Raw genomic sequence first — 20,422 nt, forward strand, 5'->3', positions numbered from 1 at the left:
TTACAGGCCTGGCATATGTACTACAGCATCTCCAGCGCTTTCGAGCGGCAATAGCCGTGGCCGTGGCCCAACCCCCCATTCCCCTGATAGGTGGAGATTTGCCCATATAGGCGGAGCTCCCTGTTTCTGACGTCAGGACAGTGTTCAAATCTGGATCAGTTTTTATCAGATCCGTTGCAACCCCGTTTTTAGAGATTTGGGTATGGAGGAAAAGAGAGAGGGTTGTGTTTTCTGACACTTGGTGAGTTCCCTGACACACCGGGGACACATATTCATGTATAAAAGACGTACAAAAGTGCATTTTGCATGATAGGTCCCCTTTAAGATAAGCCAACAAAGGACTCTTAATCTATTGTCCTGATAAAGAATGTTCATAAATACTTAATAATTGACAAATGGAGGAAAAGAATAATTGGAAAATTATCAATTGTTGGAGAGGATGTTTTCTGTGACATTTCTGTGTTTTGCACTGATTGGATTACTAAACTGTTATGTTGTTGATGAAAAAGGGAACAAAAAAATAAATAAATAAAAGACCCCCACCGAGTGTCCTCAGCAGCAGAATACATTGAGCACAAAACACTAAAGAGCTGCTTTGAAATAATCATTAAGTGCCTAAAATCAAGTATCTCCAGGAGGAAGAGTGTTCAGCCACTAATTGGAGTAATCAGAGGTCGGTGCACCATCTCTGTTCCCTCCCTATGCGTCTTCCTTTTAGTACTTCCTGTTCCCACGTCTCTAAGTCAACTGTTTTGTGAACATGTTTTTGTTAGTTAGTAATCCAGAAATAAGGTCTGTGGTTAACACAAGCTGAAGAGATTGTTATTCTATGGCATAAAATACATCAGTAAATACCCCACTGGAGAATTTAAAAACGACGGTTGCTAACAAGTGTCTAAATGAGACGACTAAACGTCATCACGCCCAACATTAGCCTCCTTTAGCTTAGCGGTGGTGACGGAAGTCATGTGACCGTGTTGTAGTTCCTTTATAGCCCAACATTAGCCACCTTTAACTTAGCGGTGGTGACGTGAAGTCATGTGACCGTGTTGTAGTTCCTTTATAGCCCAACATTAGCCACCTTTAACTTAGCGGTGGTGATGTGAAGTCATGTGACCGTGTTGTAGTTCCTTTATAGCCCAACATTAGCCACCTTTAGCTTAGCGGTGGTGACGTGAAGTCATGTGACCGTGTTGTAGTTCCTTTATAGCCCAACATTAGCCACCTTTAACTTAGCGGTGGTGACGTGAAGTCATGTGACCGTGCTGTAATTCCTTTATAGCCCAACATTAGCCACCTTTAACTTAGCGGTGGTGACGTGAAGTCATGTGACCGTGCTGTAGTTCCTTTATAGCCCAACATTAGCCACCTTTAACTTAGCGGTGGTGATGTGAAGTCATGTGACCGTGTTGTAGTTCCTTTATAGCCCAACATTAGCCACCTTTAGCTTAGCGGTGGTGACGTGAAGTCATGTGACCGTGTTGTAGTTCATTTATAGCCCAACATTAGCCACCTTTAGCTTAGCGGTGGTGACGTGAAGTATGTGACCGTGATGTAGTTCTTTTATAGCCCAAAATTAGCCACCTTTAGCTTAGCGGTGGTGATGTGAAGTCATGTGACCGTGATGTAGTTCCTTTATAGCCCAACATTAGCCACCTTTAGCTTAGCGGTGGTGACGTGAAGTCATGTGACCGTGTTGTAGTTCCTTTATAGCCCAACATTAGCCGCCTTTAGCTTAGCGGTGGTGACGTGAAGTCATGTGACCGTGATGTAGTTCCTTTATAGCCCAACATTAGCCACCTTTAGCTTAGCGGTGGTGACGTGAAGTCATGTGACCGTGTTGTAGTTCCTTTATAGCCCAACATTAGCCGCCTTTAGCTTAGCGGTGGGGACGTGAAGTCCTGTGACCGTGTTGTAATTTCTTTATAGCCCAACGTTAGATTTTTACTACTAACAGTGGTGTTAATATGTGGAGATTATCCTGCTGAACAAAACATGTAAGTATAATAAACATTTATTTACCACAGAGATTATTTTCTGCAATAATCCAAAATCCAATGGTCAAATCCCATTTGCTTGTTGTCGAGGGAACCGGGGGTGTTGCTTACTTCGGGATCTGCCTACAAAAATACGCCATCACTGCACCACTCTATTGAAGTATGTCGACTTGATTAGAAAAGCGCCATAAATGCAGTCTATTTACATTCGACAAGCTCTTCTACATAATGTGCAAAAGACTGTGAGTCAATACACTCCAAGTATGTTTGTATTTATTGTTTTATAGACACTAAACCTAAGATATCAAATGCCGCATTCATGCTTCACTATCAGTAGCTTATTCTCTAGCTGTTTGGCTGCCAGCTGAATTGAAATGTTTAATATTCCTCATACAAGTGTATATTATAACCCCATTTGTGCCAGGTTTTTGGTACCATTAATTAAGGTGTGATTACACTAATATGTGTCAGGTGTGTAGCTCTGTCAGCAGGATCCATGTTGCTGATTAGGCTTTTGAGGGCTTTCTGCTAAGTGTAAAACCCATTTTCTGCAATTAGTCAATTACTTCCCACAAGTGGCACTGACTCACCTAACAAATGCAGCTAATTGGTAATTCAACCTAATTTGCCACACATTTGTAATAGTGTTTACAATTCTAATGACATTATTGAGAATTAAAGTCATTCTCTAGCACTGTGATTAGATTTTTTTTTTGTCCTTTCTTGCTCCATTCGGTCCGTTTCGCAGCACAGAATCATTTTTCTTATCCTTATTTTCAGATCTACTTTACCCTGACAGCTGGTGCTTTTCTCTGTGAATAAAACGGATTCCCTTTTCCATCATTTTTATCCAATTTCCAACTGCCTTTACTAAGGGATGACATTGCAGATTAGAGAAACGAAGGGCTTTCTTCCTGGTGACTCATCGCAGGTCTCCCCCCCCTCCCACCACCTGTATCTCCTCTGCCTTTTTTCTACTTCAACTGCCCATCAGGACAGGATCATTTCTCATCCAGTCTTCCATAGTCGTTACTTTCATTCCTCCATTACTCTTTATTTCGTCGTCTCTTCCCCCTCAGCCTCCCCTTGCTTGTTGCACCTATTTCACCCCATGTCTGGAGGTTTGTGTAGGATAATGTAGTACTGTTCAATGTATCATAGGTCCAATTCATAGTCACTTTATATATTATATATTAAAAGTTTTAACTTGTCAAAATGATACTTATACTGTCTGTTATGTGTGATTGCACCATCGGGAATGCTGGAATTTTGCTGTACTATGTGTGGGGGTAACTTCTGAAGCAATTGGAGTCAGGACTCAGAGGGACACGAGGAGAGCTGGAGCTTTGATGGAGTCAGGACTCAGAGAGACACGAGGAGAGCTGGAGCTTTGATGGAGTCAGGACTCAGAGAGACACGAGGAGAGCTGGAGCTTTGATGGAGTCAGGACTCAGAGGGACACGAGGAGAGCTGGAGCTTTGATGGAGTCAGGACTCAGATGCGGCTTTCACACCAGCGCTTTTCCCTTTCTAGCTCCTAGCGAGAGCTTTTCTGGTTCAGCTCCCGTTTCCCTTTCAGCTCCCGCTCTGTTCACACTGGCCCAGAGCTGCCGAGAGATTTTCTCCCACAACAACGGGGGGGGGGGACTGCGTCGGGTCGACGATCGTGTTGCTTTTAATCATACGAAGCCAGATTAAATTAAATAACGACTTCTCCAACCTTATACTTTTCTCCAGAGTGCCGTGGTTCATTGTTTATTAATGTGTTTCAGCATTTACCGACCGCTGCAGTGCTGGCTGCTCTTCAACGGGAGTGTATTCTCCCGTTAGCTCCGGGTTAGCTCACACGGCTCTAAAGTATTCACTGTCTGACTGTCACACAAGCAGCTGATACATATCCCCAGTTCCCCTTAAGTGAATGTGTGTCAGTCTGAATTGACACTGTTTGGCATCACAACGCTGTTATGAAAGTTTCTCTGGTATAACATGGGTGATGTTAGCATAGCAACCGAAGCTAAACGGACTACTTGCTAAGCCGTTTTCTCCAGGCACTTTTTTACCGGCGTATTTTTCATTATGATTCTACTTGTGATAGTCGGACATGACAACCTGTACAGCCCATGTATTAATTCCATCCGATAGCTGCTATAATAACAAACCAAACGTCTGCCTGCTCTCCACAATGATCAATAACAGCGAACGGATGGTCAAAGTAAGGTTTCCTGCACGCCTCGACGTAAGAGACGTAAGCGACGCCGCGTCATAGCTCCAAAGCTCTTGCCTCTGGACCGACAACTTTTTGGAGCTGGAAGTGAACCGCATTCCGGAGCTATGACGCGCCGCCGCTGCGGTGTGAACAGGAAAAACCGGCGCTTTTCAGGCTCTAGCTCCCAGCAGGAGCTGGAAAAGCGCCGGTGTGAAAGGGGCAAGAGAGACACGAGGAGAGCTGGAGCTTTGATGGAGTCAGGACTCAGAGAGACACGAGGAGAGCTGGAGCTTTGATGGAGTCAGGACTCAGAGAGACACGAGGAGAGCTGGAGCTTTGATGGAGTCAGGACTCAGAGAGACACGAGGAGAGCTGGAGCTTTGATGGAGTCAGGACTCAGAGAGACACAAGGAGAGCTGGAGCTTTGATGGCAAACACTGACGGTTTATTTGGAGCTTCGGCTGGAGAATTCACAAGACATGTCACGGGCCACGGTTTGACCACACGGTTGAGATGCCACAATCAACAATCAAAGAACTCTTCTGTAGCTCGAGGTTTTAACTAGTTCAGAGTGTAATAATCAACATTCTTCATCAGCGAGACTAAACAAATATGGACCCTGAATCTAACTAGAGCTGTCGTCCATAGAAAAGAACGTGCGCCAGGGAACCTATCTCATGTCAGCTTGTGCTCGGTCATAAGCTGGCAACAACAATGCGCCCAGCTGCCCCTCCTTAAGAGAGATAGCAGCAATACCCAAGGCCGAAGAACTATGCCATGGGAAAAGAGAGAAAACGATGAACTGGGTCGAAGGTTGAATACCTAAGCAAATTATTCCCCAACACTATGTGTAGTGATAATAGAGGAATCTAATCTAATCTAAAAAATGCTTTAAAGAAGTTGCAGAATGACTCAGTGCATGTTTCTCCTTGAGGTCAGTGTTAATGAAACCCAATGGTAGTGGGGACAGATGGCTGGTGACTGAGCAGGGGGGATGACACGAGGGCAATAACAAACAAACCAGCAGACACCATTGCTTTTCATGCACTATAAAAATGTAAATTAGCTATAACTTTGCAAAAAATGGGGCGAAAATGAGTAGATTTAGACATTTTTGGAGTTGGTTTAACTTATTAATGTGGTTTACCTGCACTTGAAAAACTGATAAATAGCTACAACTTTTAAAAAAAGGCAAAAGTTTCCAAGCATTTTTGGGATTTGGCTATACTGAACCGAATTAGTACGTTTAAAAAACGAAAACATGCAGAAGGTCAGCCAAAAAATGGAAAAACCAATAGAAAAGATATTTTCTCATTAGATGAAATGAAAAATGTGAAACCTGGCTTTATGAAAAGTCAATATTTAGAAGATACAAGAGTTTCCCATAGCAACAAACTGTTTTAATTAGTTTGCTTCCCACTGAGATCACTTGTTCTTACTTTATAGCCTTAGAGGACAAAACTCTCTGTTCATTGTGTGTGTTTAATCTGAGCAGGTTTTTTTCCTGATTTAAAGGAGTCACGGTCACTTCAGGTGGAACATTTTTAAACTAGAGTGAGTGCTACTTCCCTATCAATTACTGTCTGTGTGCAAAAAGGTTTTTATATCGACCAAGTATGTCCTGTTGTTTCTAAACGGGGGCAACAGACATTCCTTAAAGAACACACAGTAATCTGCTGATGTTCAGATGTGTATCAGTATGTAGTGTCTTTACTTTAAAGAGTCCTCTCCTGCTGATGTTCAGGTGTATATCAGTATGTAGTGTCTCTACTTTAAAGAGTCCTCTCCTGCTGATGTTCAGGTGTATATCAGTATGTAGTGTCTCTACTTTAAAGAGTCCTCTCCTGCTGATGTTCAGGTGTATATCAGTATGTAGTGTCTCTACTTTAAAGAGTCCTCTCCTGCTGATGTTCAGGTGTATATCAGTATGTAGTGTCTCTTACTTTAAGCAGTCCTCTCCTGCTGATGTTCAGGTGTATATCAGTATGTAGTTGTCTCTACTTAAAGAGTCCTCTCCTGCTGATGTTCAGGTGTATATCAGTATGTAGTGTCTCTACTTTAAAGAGTCCTCTCCTGCTGATATTCAGGTGTATATCAGTATGTAGTGTCTCTACTTTAAAGAGTCCCTCTCCTGCTGATGTTCAGGTGTATATCAGCATGTAGTGTCTCTACTTTAAAGAGTTCTCTCCTGCTGATGTTCAGGTGTATATCAGTATGTAGTGTCTCTACTTTAAAGAGTCCTCTCTTGCTGATGTTCAGGTGTATATCAGTATTTAGTTTATCTACTTTAAAGAGTCCTCTCCTGATGATGTTCAGGTGTATATCAGTATGTAGTGTCTCTACTTTAAAGAGTCCTCTCCTGCTGATGTTCAGGTGTATATCAGTATGTAGTGTCTCTACTTTAAAGAGTCCTCTCCTGCTGATGTTCAGGTGTATATCAGTATGTAGTGTCTCTACTTTAAAGAGTCCTCTCCTGCTGATGTTCAGGTGTATATCAATATGTAGTGTCTCTACTTTAAGAGTCCTCTCCTGCTGATGTTCAGGTGTATATCAGTATGTAGTGTCTCTACTTTAAAGAGTCCTCTCTGCTGATGTTCAGGTGTATATCAGTATGTAGTGTCTCTACTTTAAAGAGTCCTCTCCTGCTGATGTTCAGGTGTATATCAGTATGTAGTGTCTCTACTTTGACATGTCTCCTTGCTTTAATGTTCAAAAAGCTCTTTATTTTTCTCATACTGCCTGTGCTGCAGCACCTCTTTTCACCCTCTGTCTGAAACCAGAGCCCAGTCTGCTCTGATTGGTTAGCTGGCCGGCTCTGTTGTGATTGGTCAACCACTTAGAGATGCCCCGCCCCTTAACCTCAAAATTACGTACAATGTGTTGGAGCGCTAGCCAGTAGAAATGCGACTGTTTACGTAGTGATGTCACTATATTGTGTGGGGTGACAAACTCCATCTGAAGGGAACTTTTGAATTTCAGCCTTTGAAGACCATTTACATGCACTAAAACCTATATAACACACTAAAGAAAAGGGGAAACCCCAAAAAGCAGAATAGGGCCACTTTTATATCCGTTATTAATGCCTGAGAATCAGGAAATATCTGGGTTTTTATCCGTCTGTTTTTTTGTGTCACATTGCAGCTGATATATCCCCAAAAAATTGGGCTTTAGTGAGACGTGCACGTGTCGGTAACCATGACAACCTACATTTTCCGGTGCAACGGCCTTTAAAGGAATATTCTTTCTTTTTTTTGTTTGACATTTCAGTAATCATGCTCCTTTGTCCTTGATGGCAGTTAGAGGAGAGGATCAATGCTCTGGGTTTAGAATAACGAGAGCGCCTGTCACTTTAGCACACTTCCAAATATGACATGAGTTTATAATCATTTCCACAGAAGAAGGGGGATAAAGAAAGGTCTCTTTGTGTGTGGGACAAGGTGTTAACCAGGGTGCAAGGAACATATAACATCCAAAACTTTGAGTGGCGCACAAAATGTCTACACAGTATCGAGGCAGGTTTTGTACGAAATATTATTACCTCTGTTTTTCATAACAAGTCATACAAGTTTTTTCAGTCACTGCAACTTCTTATAAGCATCAACTCTCCTGTCTTTATCCATTAAATGACAATTAAAAGGTTTGCAGGGCTAGAGAACTAATCATGACTTCTTCTCCTGAAGACATTAAGTATTAAAAAGAAACCAGATGCCCCTTAAAAAACTGTTGTGTCCCTCTAACGAGCACTGATTAGCTATATTGCACGCGCCTACGCATTTAATCCTCCTTCTGATGAGTTAATCTGCATAGATCTGATTATTTTCATATGTATAACACAATAGAGCTGAATGCACGATGCAAAACAGTGATTTGACAACCGTGCTATATTAAGTAATGTAGTCATGGTGAAAATAAATCATGCCTCAAAGTTTGTAGTTCCTTTTGAGGTGGGGTTAAAGATGGCCACTCGTTCTTCTCTCTTTTATTGTACGTATATATATTGTGTTTTTAGCTAGATTATGTTTTCTGTCTCCCGCCTGTTTTCCGTCTGCAGGATTACAGAAAATATACTGGATTTGTTTTCATAAAACTAGCTGGAAGGTGGTAGTATGGTCCAACAAAGAGTACATGATATATGGATTTGATAAGAATGACATTGATTCATCACACCCTTAAAATCAACAAGACCAAAAACCTGGCCCTTACAGGGACGGCATGTATAAAATGGGGGTTATAATATACACTTGTATGAAGATTATTAAACATTTCATAAACGTAGCTAACAGCTAGTGAATGAGCCCACTGATAGTGAAGCTTGAATTAGGTCTCTGATATCTGAGGTATAGTGTCCATATTTGATAGATGGATAGATGGATAGATAGATAGATAGATAGATAGATAGATGACTCTGCACCTCCATAATGAATGACAATTTATGTTTGACTATAAGAAGAGATAAAAGTGCGAGGGATAATATCCAGGAGATCAGGAAGGGTTAAGAGTGAGGAGACGATAAATGAGTCAGAAGGAAATATATACATTTGCGTCAGTAAACCATAAATCTTCACATGACTTCAGAGGCTTCCTTAGCAGCAATCTGGAGCTGACTGACAGCTAAATGATCAGCACTTAGAGGGGAGGAGGGGATGACGTTCTTCTGTATGTAACACTTACTGTTTGGTTTAGTTGAAGCCAATGTACATGCAGGGGTCTTTCTATCTTGAGTTTGTATCTTCATGGTTAAGTGCACTTACGGTAAGATCGCTTTGCATAAAAGCATCGGCTAAATGAAATGTATTGTAATTGATATAGAGTCCATAGTGTTTGACTGGACATTCAAACACCAATTATACCAAAAACTATGGCTCTGAAAATAGAAGTTCAGCTTATATGGAAGATTAGATGTGCAGGACTCCATTTATTGGTACGATTGGTTAGTTTTAGGCAATGGATTAGGGCAGAGATGTTTGAATATTACCAGGTACACCAATGAGATGAAAAGTAGGGTGGTTTGTAGCAGGAAGAGTGTGTTTTATGGGGGTTAAAGACCTCGGGACATTAGGTGTTGGGAAATGTAACCTTAGATCAGATCACCATTGTTCGGAAGAGCCATTTGCCTGAAAATACAGCCTCTGATTGGCCGGTTTTGGTAGTATGTTCTGTTAAGACTTACTTTCCTCCTTCATTTGGATCTACTACCTGTAAAAATGTCCTTTCAAATGTCATTTCAGACTGTTATGCTAAACAGTTTCTTTGAAAGAAAAAGGTGTTTTTAGCTTGGAGAACTTCTTAAATTGTGTCTTGGGTTTAACAATTGTTCAATACACAATGATATTATTCTCCTTATAAACATGAGGCTTCCAAGACCCTGAATATGAACTCATCTGTATCGCAGCTGGTTGAGATTAAGAGAGGAAATAGGAAAGTATTCAGACGGATTTTCATCGGTTTAGGAAAGCTTGCCAAGGTTCTGCTTTGAATACTAAACCAACACCATCCATCCTGTTCATTAGGCGGCTCATTGAGGATAATTTTCTGTTATGGAAATGATGATGGTGCAGAATGATTGTGTCTGCGAAGATAACGGCTCAATTTCTGGGCGAGATTTATTCTTCTTGACACAGGAAAGATAAATTGTGACAAAACCCTGGCTCCACGTTGAAAAATGCCCTCGTACTGTAGACCTGAAATATTATTTAGAACCAGCTGCTGTCAGAAATGAATCTCAATATCCATTTCCCATTATGATGTTGAAAAGGATGTAGCTTTTTCTCAGTATTCAGATTTCCCATGTATATATCCAATCAACAAGGGCAATAAGTACCAGACAATAAGAGTAAGGTATGTAAACAAGGGATACAGAAATCCACCCGTATATATGTGTGTGTTATGTATGTATGTATGTATGTATATATGTGTGTGTTATGTATCTATGTATGTATATATGTGTGTGTTATGTATGTATGTATGTATGTATGTATGTATGTATGTATGTATGTATGTATGTGTGTGTTATGTATCTATGTATGTATATATGTGTGTGTATGTATGTATGTATGTATGTATATATGTGTGTGTTATGTATCTATGTATGTATATATATGTGTGTGTATGTGTGTGTATATGTATGTATGTGTGTTATGTATGTATGTATATATGTGTGTGTATGTATGTATGTATGTATATATGTGTGTGTTATGTATGTATGTATGTGTATATGTGTGTGTTATGTATGTATGTATATATGTGTGTGTTATGTATGTATGTATATATGTGTGTGTTATGTATCTATGTATGTATATTGTGTGTGTTTGTATGTATGTATATGTGTGTGTGTTTGTATGTATGTATGTATATCTGTGTGTGTTTGTATGTATGTATGTCTATATGTGTGTGATATGTCTCTCTGTATGTATATATGTGTGTGTTTCTGTCTGTCTGTCTGTGTGTGTCTCTGTTTGTTTGTTGTTGTGTCTGTATCTCTGTGTGTGTTCTTCTGTCTGTATGTCTCTCTGTGTGTGTTTGTCTCTATTTCTGTCTCTGTGTGTTTTTCTGTCTGTTTATGTGTGTGTCTCTGTGTGTTCTTGTCTGTCTGTATCTGTGTCTGTGTGTGTCTATGTTGTGTTCTGTCTGTCTGTCTCTCTGTGTGTGTTCTGTATGTCTGTCTCTGTGTGTGTTCTGTTGTCTGTCTCTCTGTGTGTGTCTCTGTGTGTTCTGTCTGTCTGTCTCTCTGTGTGTGTTCTGTCTGTCTGTCTCTCTGTGTGTGTTATGTGTCTGTATTGTGTGGTTATGTCTGTCTGTATTCTGTAGTCTGTCTGTGTGGGTTATGTCTCTATGTATGTATCTCTGTGTGTGGTATGTATGTTATGTATGTATGTATGATGTATGTGTGTTTTCTGTCTGTCTGTCTCTGTGTGTGTGTTCTGTCTGTGTTCTGTCTGTCTGTCTGTGTGTTTTCTGTCTGTCTGTCTCTCTGTGTGTGTTGTGTCTGTCTGTCTGTCTCTCTGTTGTGTGTTCTTCTGTCTGTCTGTCTGTCTGTGTGTGTCTCTGTGTGTGTTCTGTCTGTCTGTCTGTCTCTCTGTGTGTGTTCTGTCTGTCTGTCTCTCTGTGTGTGTTCTGTCTCTCTGTCTGTCTCTCTGTCTGTGTTCTGTCTTTCTGTCTCTGTGTTTGTGTTCTGTTGTCTGTCTGTCTATCTGTGTTGTTCTGTCTCTCTGTCTGCTCTCTATGTGTGTTCTGTCTGTCTTCTGTGTGTGTCTCTGTTTGTGTGTTATGTCTGTCTGTCTGTCTCTCTGTGTGTGTTCTGTCTCTCTGTCTGTATTGTGTGTGTTCTGTCTGTCTGTCTGTCTGTCTGTGTCTCTGTGTGTGTTCTGTTGTCTGTCTCTCTGTGTGTGTTATGTCTGTGTTCTCTGTGTGTGTTCTGTCTCTCTGTCTGTCTCTCTGTGTGTGTTCTGTCTCTCTGTCTGTAATGTGTGTGTTTGTATGTCTGATGTAGTGTGTGTCTCTGTGGGTGTTTATGATGTCTGTCTCTTGTGTGTGTTTCTGTATGTCTGTCTCTCTGTGGTGTGTTCTGTCTGTCTGTCTCTGTGTGTGTCTCTGTGTGTGTTCTGTCTGTCTGTCTCTCTGTGTGTTCTGTCTGTCTGTCTCTGTGTGTGTTTGTCTGTCTGTCTGTCTGTCTTGTGTTTTCTTCTGTCTGTCTCTGTGTGTGTGTTCTGTCTGTCTGTCTGTCTGTCTGTCTCTGTGGTGTTTTCTCTGTCTGTCTCTGTCTCTGTGTGTGTGTTCTGCTCTGTCTGTCTCTCTGTGTGTTTTCTGTCTGTCTCTGTTGTGTGTTCTGTCTGTCTGTCTTCGCCTGTGTCTCTCTCTGTGTGTTCTGTCTGTCTGTCTCTTTGTGTGTGTTCTGTCTGTCTGTATGTCCTCTTGTGTTTTCTTGTCTGTATCTGTCTCTGTTGTGGTGTTCTGTCTGTCTGTCTGTCTGTCCCTGTGTGTCTCTGTGTGTGTTCTGTATCTCGTCTGTCTATATGTGTGTGTTCTGTCTCTCTGTCTGTATTATGTGTTGTTCTGTTGTATCTCTATCTTTTCCTTTTTTTTTCTTACTTTCTTTCTTGTGTTGTCTTTGATTATGTTTTTGTTTGCGTGGGGATATATACTTGTGCAATATCTTGTGCTCAAAAAACGAAATACCAATACAAATATTTTTCAAAAAAACGACACTCCATCACAAAAACCCCCTCGATATTTGCAATTCCAATACATTTCGACCCCCCCTGCAGACACCTCTCTCTCGATCTGATGACAGCTGCGTCCAGATTCTGCTGCCAGGTGCCTCATTATTGTCCCATTAGCTCTCATTTATCGCTAAATGCATTTTCTCCCATCAGCGAGGAGGGGTTAGAGCGACCGATGAGCTGATTTTTCTTCATCATCGTGTCATGATATCCAGAGGAACTGCAGCCTCGCAGAATAAATGCTCTTTCCATGACTGCACTTCATCAATCATGTCCTGAAAAGCTGGACCCCTCCCCGGGTGAAAGTCATGCTGTTAGAGTGAGTAAGCATCTGCAAAATATTCAACTACAGGTAGATGTGCTTTATAGTGAAGAACATTTACTCAAGTGCTGTATTTACGTATAATTGTAGGTACTTTAACAAGAATATTATCATTGTATTACATTATATTTCATTTAGCTGACAGCTTTTATCCAAAGCGACTTACAATAAGTGCATTCGACCAAGAAGATACAACTTGAAGAAAACAGAATCTTTAGATAAGCCAGTCCTTTGTTAGTATATGAGTGCTTTGTTAGTATGTAAGTGCTTAGTTACTTGTATGTATGCTACTTGATACTTCTACTAGACTACATTTTAGAAGCCAATACAGTACTTTTTACTTCAGTTACATTACAGGTTTATATTATTAGCAATAGAAAACATAAATCAACAAATAAATGTACATATACAGACATATAATTTGAGGTTAAGATATCCAGCAGCAGTATATCAATTAGTTAAAATCACCAGCTGCCGATTAAACAAATTGATGCATCATTTCACCAAAATAAAATATAGTAAATGACAGAAATATTTGACCTTAAAACCTTCAGCATTGTTTTACTGTGACGTGTTGTCTATATGTGTGTCATCCTGAGAAGAAACAAACATGTTATTGTATTGTTTTTATTATTTTAATGTTGTATTTATTTACATAATATGTCCTCTTTAACATTTAAAGTAATGGATGCTCTTGGAAATAGTTCTACAATAAAAGTGTCATTAACGATATATGAGGTGAACACACCCGTCAAACCATGTGAAAGTTTTTATAAACGTCAGATAGTCTACTAAATATTCGTATTTATTTGTATTAAATGGACTGTACTTATATGTATATACTTATAGGTGTATATATGTAAGTGCGTTGGTACTTATATAGAGATGTATCAGGTCTTTTTGACCCCTAAAAGCTATTTACATATACTACGAGTCATCCACATGTTGACTGCACCGTATTTTTTAATATGTATGTATACATACGGGTGTATATATGTATGTGTGTATATATACATACTATGCGTTGGTTATAAGTGTTCTTTTGAATCACAAAGCAATGTGTTTCTCTGATTATTACCTGGGAAGGGGGAGATAGTATATTGTTTTTATTGCTAAATTGTCTATGTGTTTGGTTTGTGAGTTACCTTCACAAAAAGAAGAGGACAATAAGAAGGGGAGGGTTTCAATTTTCAAAATAAACTAAATAGTTAATAATACAGCATCAATCATATCTCAGTAGTACAATCATCTCCTTACATTTGTACTAATAATGTTTTAAAGGGGACCTATCATGCAAAATGCACTTTTTCATGTCTTTTATACATAAATATGTGTCCCCGGTGTGTCGGGGAACTCACGCAGCGTCAGAAAATAAAACCCTCTCTCTTTTCCTCCGTACCCAAATCTCTAAAAACGGTGGGAACAACGGAGCTGATCCAGATTTTAATCCGATATGACGTAATATCTGAAATGTGGATCCACGGCCTATCAGAAACGTTGCTATCAGAAACAATGCCCAACTGTTTTGGACGTAATATGGTCGGTGTTTACATTAGCATCGCTAACACTCAGAGCTAACCTGTACTGGAGAGCATGTGTGTGAAGAAGCAGGAAATAAAAAGGAACTCACCTTGTGGTATAACCGGCAAGAGAGAAAGCCTTTGAGCTCCATACTGTCTCAGAAATAATCCTTGATAATCCATGATATGGCGTTTCATCACGGCAGTATTTAGTTTAGACAGTAGCTGCCGGGTCCCGCATGAGCTCAGACCCCTCCTTATATTTATTTGTTATCAATTCTTTTTTTGTTAAGCTTTATACCCCAAAATCAGCACTTTTGAAACAGGAAGTGAAATAGAGGGATATGAGGCATGGCTAGAATGGGTGATCTGATTGGTATTTTGAGCAAAACACTTCACAGACATGTTTTTTTATATATTTGTATATATCTGAGACCTATGCTATTGCCTGAAAATAGCATGATAGGTGACCTTTAATAAATTAAGACTTGATCTCTATATGGCTACTGTTCCCTTATTGCAAAGGTCTACAACTCCCTGTAAGTGCAAGTACTGTGTATTTCATTGTAACTGGTGAAATATTCTCAACTGTCTTCTAAATAAAGAATTGTAAAAGAAAAAAGAAAAGTGCCATATGAATAAAGTTTGATTTGATTTGTAAGCTGTTTAGTTTTGTTTTCCCCCCTTCCCCTTAATAACACCTCTTCCACAGAGTTATCCTCTCTTATCTAGAGATGATGATCCGGTATCTCCGCTTTATAACGGCACCATCAGCCTTTTTTTTTGTTTTTATAATGCACACTCTTCCTGTCCATGGCATACGGGTGTGGGCGCAGATATACAACACACTGGAGGCGGAGAGACAATAGCATCTGATATTGTTTCCTGTTATCAGCTTAATTTGCCTCTCTTAAACTCTCTCAGGTGCCTGGCAACCACCTCTCATGTCTTCATAGAAACGCAACAGGAAGTGCACATTAAAAGGTAAGCCTCTTAACCCCCTCAGTATTGCTGCACTGCTGGTTGCCAAAGGAAACCTGCACTCTTCTTGTCATCTGAGGAGGAACAAAACAAAATGAGACCCGAAGCACCACTTGGGAGTTGAAAGACGAGAGAAATGGATGCATCTCTTTGATCCTGTACATCACAAGTACATTAAAAAAGCTGCATGTGATATACGGTATCTCTAACATGGTGAAAGCATGAGGCTCAGATCAAGTGTTTGTCAAACGTAAGGTACGATTTTTAGAAGCTTTTTCATCCCCTTTAGAAGAAATAGGTCATTTTAGAGGTAACGGGTGAAATAGCAGCCTGAAAACACACAATATATATTCATATACATGTATAATAATAATAATAAATTGTATTTAAGGACGTCTTTCACGACACCCAAGGACACTGTACAATTTAGTAAATACTCTAAGACGTTTAAAAGTAACAGAACATGATGAAAACACAAACAGGCGAGACAAAGTGGAGACAAATTATCATTTATCAATTTTTTTTTTGATTATTGGCTGCTTGAATACTTTAATGTTCACTTACTTATTTATTAAAAATAATGCTACTTATATATTTTTTACAATGGATGTGTCCTTGATTTTCTCTGTATTAATATGTATTTTATTAATGTATTATTTGAATTTTTCATTCATGTAAACTGAATAAATTATGATTTTAGTAAGTGTTGTGCAATGCCACAACTTATGTGCAATATACCCATTATTTTTACAATTTATTAAAAAAGAATTGAATGATACTTGCTCCCTGATACCTCTTTATTTGTTACCATTAGATTTCATTTTTAATAACACGAGTTGCCGCTTTATTTAATTTGTAAGTCTACTCTAAGCTTTGTATCGCTGCGGGACAAAAAAAGGGTTTCTGATCTCATGATGTTTGCCAAGATATTGCCAGCTATTTGAACATTATACACTTTTGCCGGCTATCTCGGATAAAAACGACAGAGCCTTGCCCAAAGTCATAGAGTAGGGTCAAAATGTACACCTCAAATGTGGTATTTTCAGTCCGGGAGAGTCTTTGAGAGACGGTGGAGTCGACTGATAGGAAGTGACAGTGACTTTTTTTTCAGTTGAGATACTATTGGCTCAGAAACTCGCAGTGTGTCAATCAGGAGGAATCCCAACGGACTGCTGCCAGCTTTGTCCGGTAGTAAGACCTGCACACACACACACACACACACACACACACACACACACAACACACACACACAACACACACCACACACAACACACACACACACACACACACACACACACACACACACACACACACACACACACACACACACACACACACACACACACCACACACACACACACACACCACAACACAACACACTGAGGCTGTCTATCAAACACACACACACACTGGGTACACTGCAATTTATTCTGCAGTGTGGGAGTAAATGAGCAACTGCGAGAAAGTATGTTTAAAAGAAAACAAAGTCAAGCTGTGGGCTGTTAAAGAAGCTAAAATGTTAGCACAGGTCGTCAGAATACTACACTATTCACATTTAGCTGTTGAGCTTAAACTGTATCAAATACTTTAGCTAAAATAATGTTCAAATTGCTAGTAAGTAAACCAGTTAAAGGTGGGGTAGGTAAGTTTGAGAAACGGGCTCGAGATACACTTTTTGTTATATTCCATGGAATGCTCTTAACATCCTGATAGCAATGAATATATTAAGTGCTTTGACAAAAAATCCATAAAAAAATGTCATCTGTGGAAGCTGTAATACTGTAAAAAGCACGACCAATCATCTGAGCCAGCCTGGCTAAAATAACTGGATGTCCTACCTGCCTGTCAGCCTTCCATCTGTGCACAAACTTATCTCGTGCCCTCATTGGTCATGTGCGCGTTCATGTGTGTTGGAGGAGGGGCTCTGTAAGGAAGTGGCAGATTTGTTTTCCGGCTGTGTATTTTCAAATTCTAGCGATCTCGAGCCGGTTTCTCCAAAATTACCTACCCTACCTTTAACATAGTGAATTTAGCAAATGAACAGATAGCGTTGAGCTAGCATTGAAATGTTATGTATAGTTGGTTGTTTTGGCAGCTAGCATAAACAAGATTAGCAAATTTGAAATTCTACGTCTGCCTAGCTTTAGACATGCTGATTCCTTAACTCATTTATTTGTAATACATTCAGACAGAGAGAGTTTGCCGCACAAGCTGCCATCTCTTTTACAGTATTTATGCTAGGCTAAATGGTATTTACCAGTGCTATATTGCCATTTGGATCCAAAATGGTAGAAAAAACTCCCTATTGATATCAGGACAGATCAGGGGTCTGCAACCTTTTTAACCAAAAGATCAATTTTGCCCCCTTTTCCACCAATTTCTTTTGTCTGGAGCCGCAAAACGTATTTGATAGCTTGATAGCTTATAAAGTTGTATAAATATTGTTACATCATAGACAATAACTACAGTTGTTTGCATTTATTATTTATTACATTATAGAAAACTGTTTACATCTAATAATAAACAAAGAAAAAAGAATTAAAAAAAATACACAGGCCAACTTTAAAATAAATCAACACAGCACTTGGGGAGTCCTCGGCACATAAATGAATATAATTAAAATTGACCCACTTTGAAATAAATAAAACATATAGCTGCACCCTAAAAAGAGTTAACTGATTGAATTATGACTGCAGATCGTCAGCTGTCTTCCTCTTCCGTGTTTTTCCTCCAATACGTAAAGGCTGCAGCACCTTTGACAACTTCTCTCCACATATCAAACATACCGGTAAGCCAGCATCGCTTGCTGTGAAAGCAGATAACTCTAACCACGCAGAATTAAACCCTCTGTGTTCCTCAGATACTTTTATTTTCTTTGATGTATCCATAGTTCGCTCATCGAGCCAGGGGTCAGGTTATTCGCCTGCAAGAAAAGGCGCTGGCGCGGGACCGTAGCAGGATATGACGCATATTTGAGTTGACCTAATTAAAACCGTTTTTTTAAAAAAATGATGTGTCACAGTATCACCTCAAAATACAAGATACGAAACATTTTCAACCGTGCAACAAAATATAATTAGTCCTACAAATATTTTTATTTTAGTAGTCGGGTTGCCGACCCCTGGGACAGATGAAAGTCTACACATCTTCTTCCCCTGCTCCCTGGCTATTAAACCAAACACACACAATTAAAAGAAATAGAATATTTTAGTACTTAAAAAGGGTTTAGCTCATATGAAACCAATGCAGCACTTACCGTTTTTAAGCAAATAGATCTGCAGGTTTCTTGCTGTTCTGAGTTTTAATCTTCAAGTTTCATTGCACTAATTGTAATATAATTCATTGCAACTTGCATACAAACATGCATGCAGCCCAAAGTTGTTTACATAAATACAAGAAAAGTTGAATATACTGTGGCTTCTTAATTTCCTTTGCAAGACACAGCATGCCATTAAGGAATAACCTCCTTTCTCTAGCTCCATGTTTAACCTACAGCTCTTCTGTAAAAGTGGTATTGACCTTCTAACCCCACCTTCTGCAAGACATCGAACAACCGAGTTTCCCAAAGCTCTACCTTAAAGGTCCCCTATTACACTGTTTTTCATCAATATATTATAGGTCTCAGATATGTACAAAACCTGTCTCTGATTGGCTGAAACACCAAACAGATCATTCTGAGAGAGATTTGGTTAAAAGAACACAATAGTGCTCTAGGAGGAGATTCAGGTGATAAGGGGGGGGGGGGGGGGGGGGGTTACCTTGGTTGCTGATTGGCTAATGGTTACACAAGACAAAACATCGTTATGACATCATAAAGTGGCCAAAATCTGATCAGCTCATTTTCAGACAGGTTTTTATATAAATGGATCAGGACAAAAAGAGAGAGAATCTTTGTTCCTGAAACTTTCAGAGTCTCTTTACACAGAGGGGACACATGTGTAAAGTAGTATATGAAAATGTGGATTTTGCACAATAGGTGACCTTTAAAGTGTGTCCCAGTCCTCCACTGGGATAAGAGTTTACATAAAAACAATATCTAATTGTGGAAGAAGGGTATAGGTAATACATGTCATGTTGAGTCATTGTTCTTAACAGCTGTATATCATTTTAATTGTATTAATCTTGTGTAATCTCTGTTGCCGCTTAAACTCCTCAATTTCCCCATGGGGATTAATAAAGGACCATCTTATCTTATCTTATCTTATTGTTCGCACTGTTATGTGAAACCCTGGCTGCCCTTAAAGAGCGTACACTACAACTCCTATGATAACCACAAAGGAGCTGAATCAATGGCAGAAATCTGTGTTTGATGTGTGTGTATACGCTCTTTGTCTCTTAGGACTAGACTTACTGTATCTCTGGAGTGTATAGAGCGGCTTTTCCACTAAATAATATCTCCTTTTATCTCTGGATCTTTCAACAACGCTATTTTTAGCCGCTTGCTTTAGATAGAGCCGATGGATTTTTTGAAGGCGAAAAAGAGCCAAGATATTCTGTTTCTTGCTCGTAAAACACTTCTCCCTTGCATGTCTAGTACTGCAAGTCTGACTCACACCAATAACATACACTTGTCAGAGCACACACTTCAATATAAATACCATTTCCCTGTTGACTAGTAGCATTTCAAACAGCCAGGAGACTCAATTATGCTGAGATGATGTAATGGAGTCCAATGAAAACAGCACACCTAAACATGACCTCCACGTCAGAGGGAGATGTCCTCACACACCCCCCATAAATAAACAGATAACGGTTTGAAAAGCAGGGAGAAAATAGATTAAAGTGCAAGGGAACAAACTAATGTGATTAAATGTAATTAAAAAGAGCGGTCAAACGAATCGAAGACATTAGAGTAGGTCAGCATTTGAGTTTTTAATTGTTGTACACAGTAGTATTTGTCATTTAATAAATATTTCCAATGTGCAAAATATATATTCCTTCAAAATAAAGCTTTGAGGATTGTCATGCTTTGGAAAGACAGCGTCATATAATTTAAAATATGGTTTAAATATCGTACAGTCAGTGCAAACATGTCACATACAGCAGTAGGTTTTACCTTAAAATCCAGCAAGACTACTTTATTTATAAAAAAATATCTTTGGCAAATGCCCATTGAAATATAAAATAATAAATATCTGCTTCCTCTGAGATATGATGTAAAGAAGGGAACACACACAC

Source organism: Trematomus bernacchii, unplaced genomic scaffold (genome assembly GCF_902827165.1).
Source record: "Trematomus bernacchii unplaced genomic scaffold, fTreBer1.1, whole genome shotgun sequence".
In the NCBI taxonomy this organism is placed as follows: Eukaryota; Metazoa; Chordata; class Actinopteri; order Perciformes; family Nototheniidae; genus Trematomus; species Trematomus bernacchii.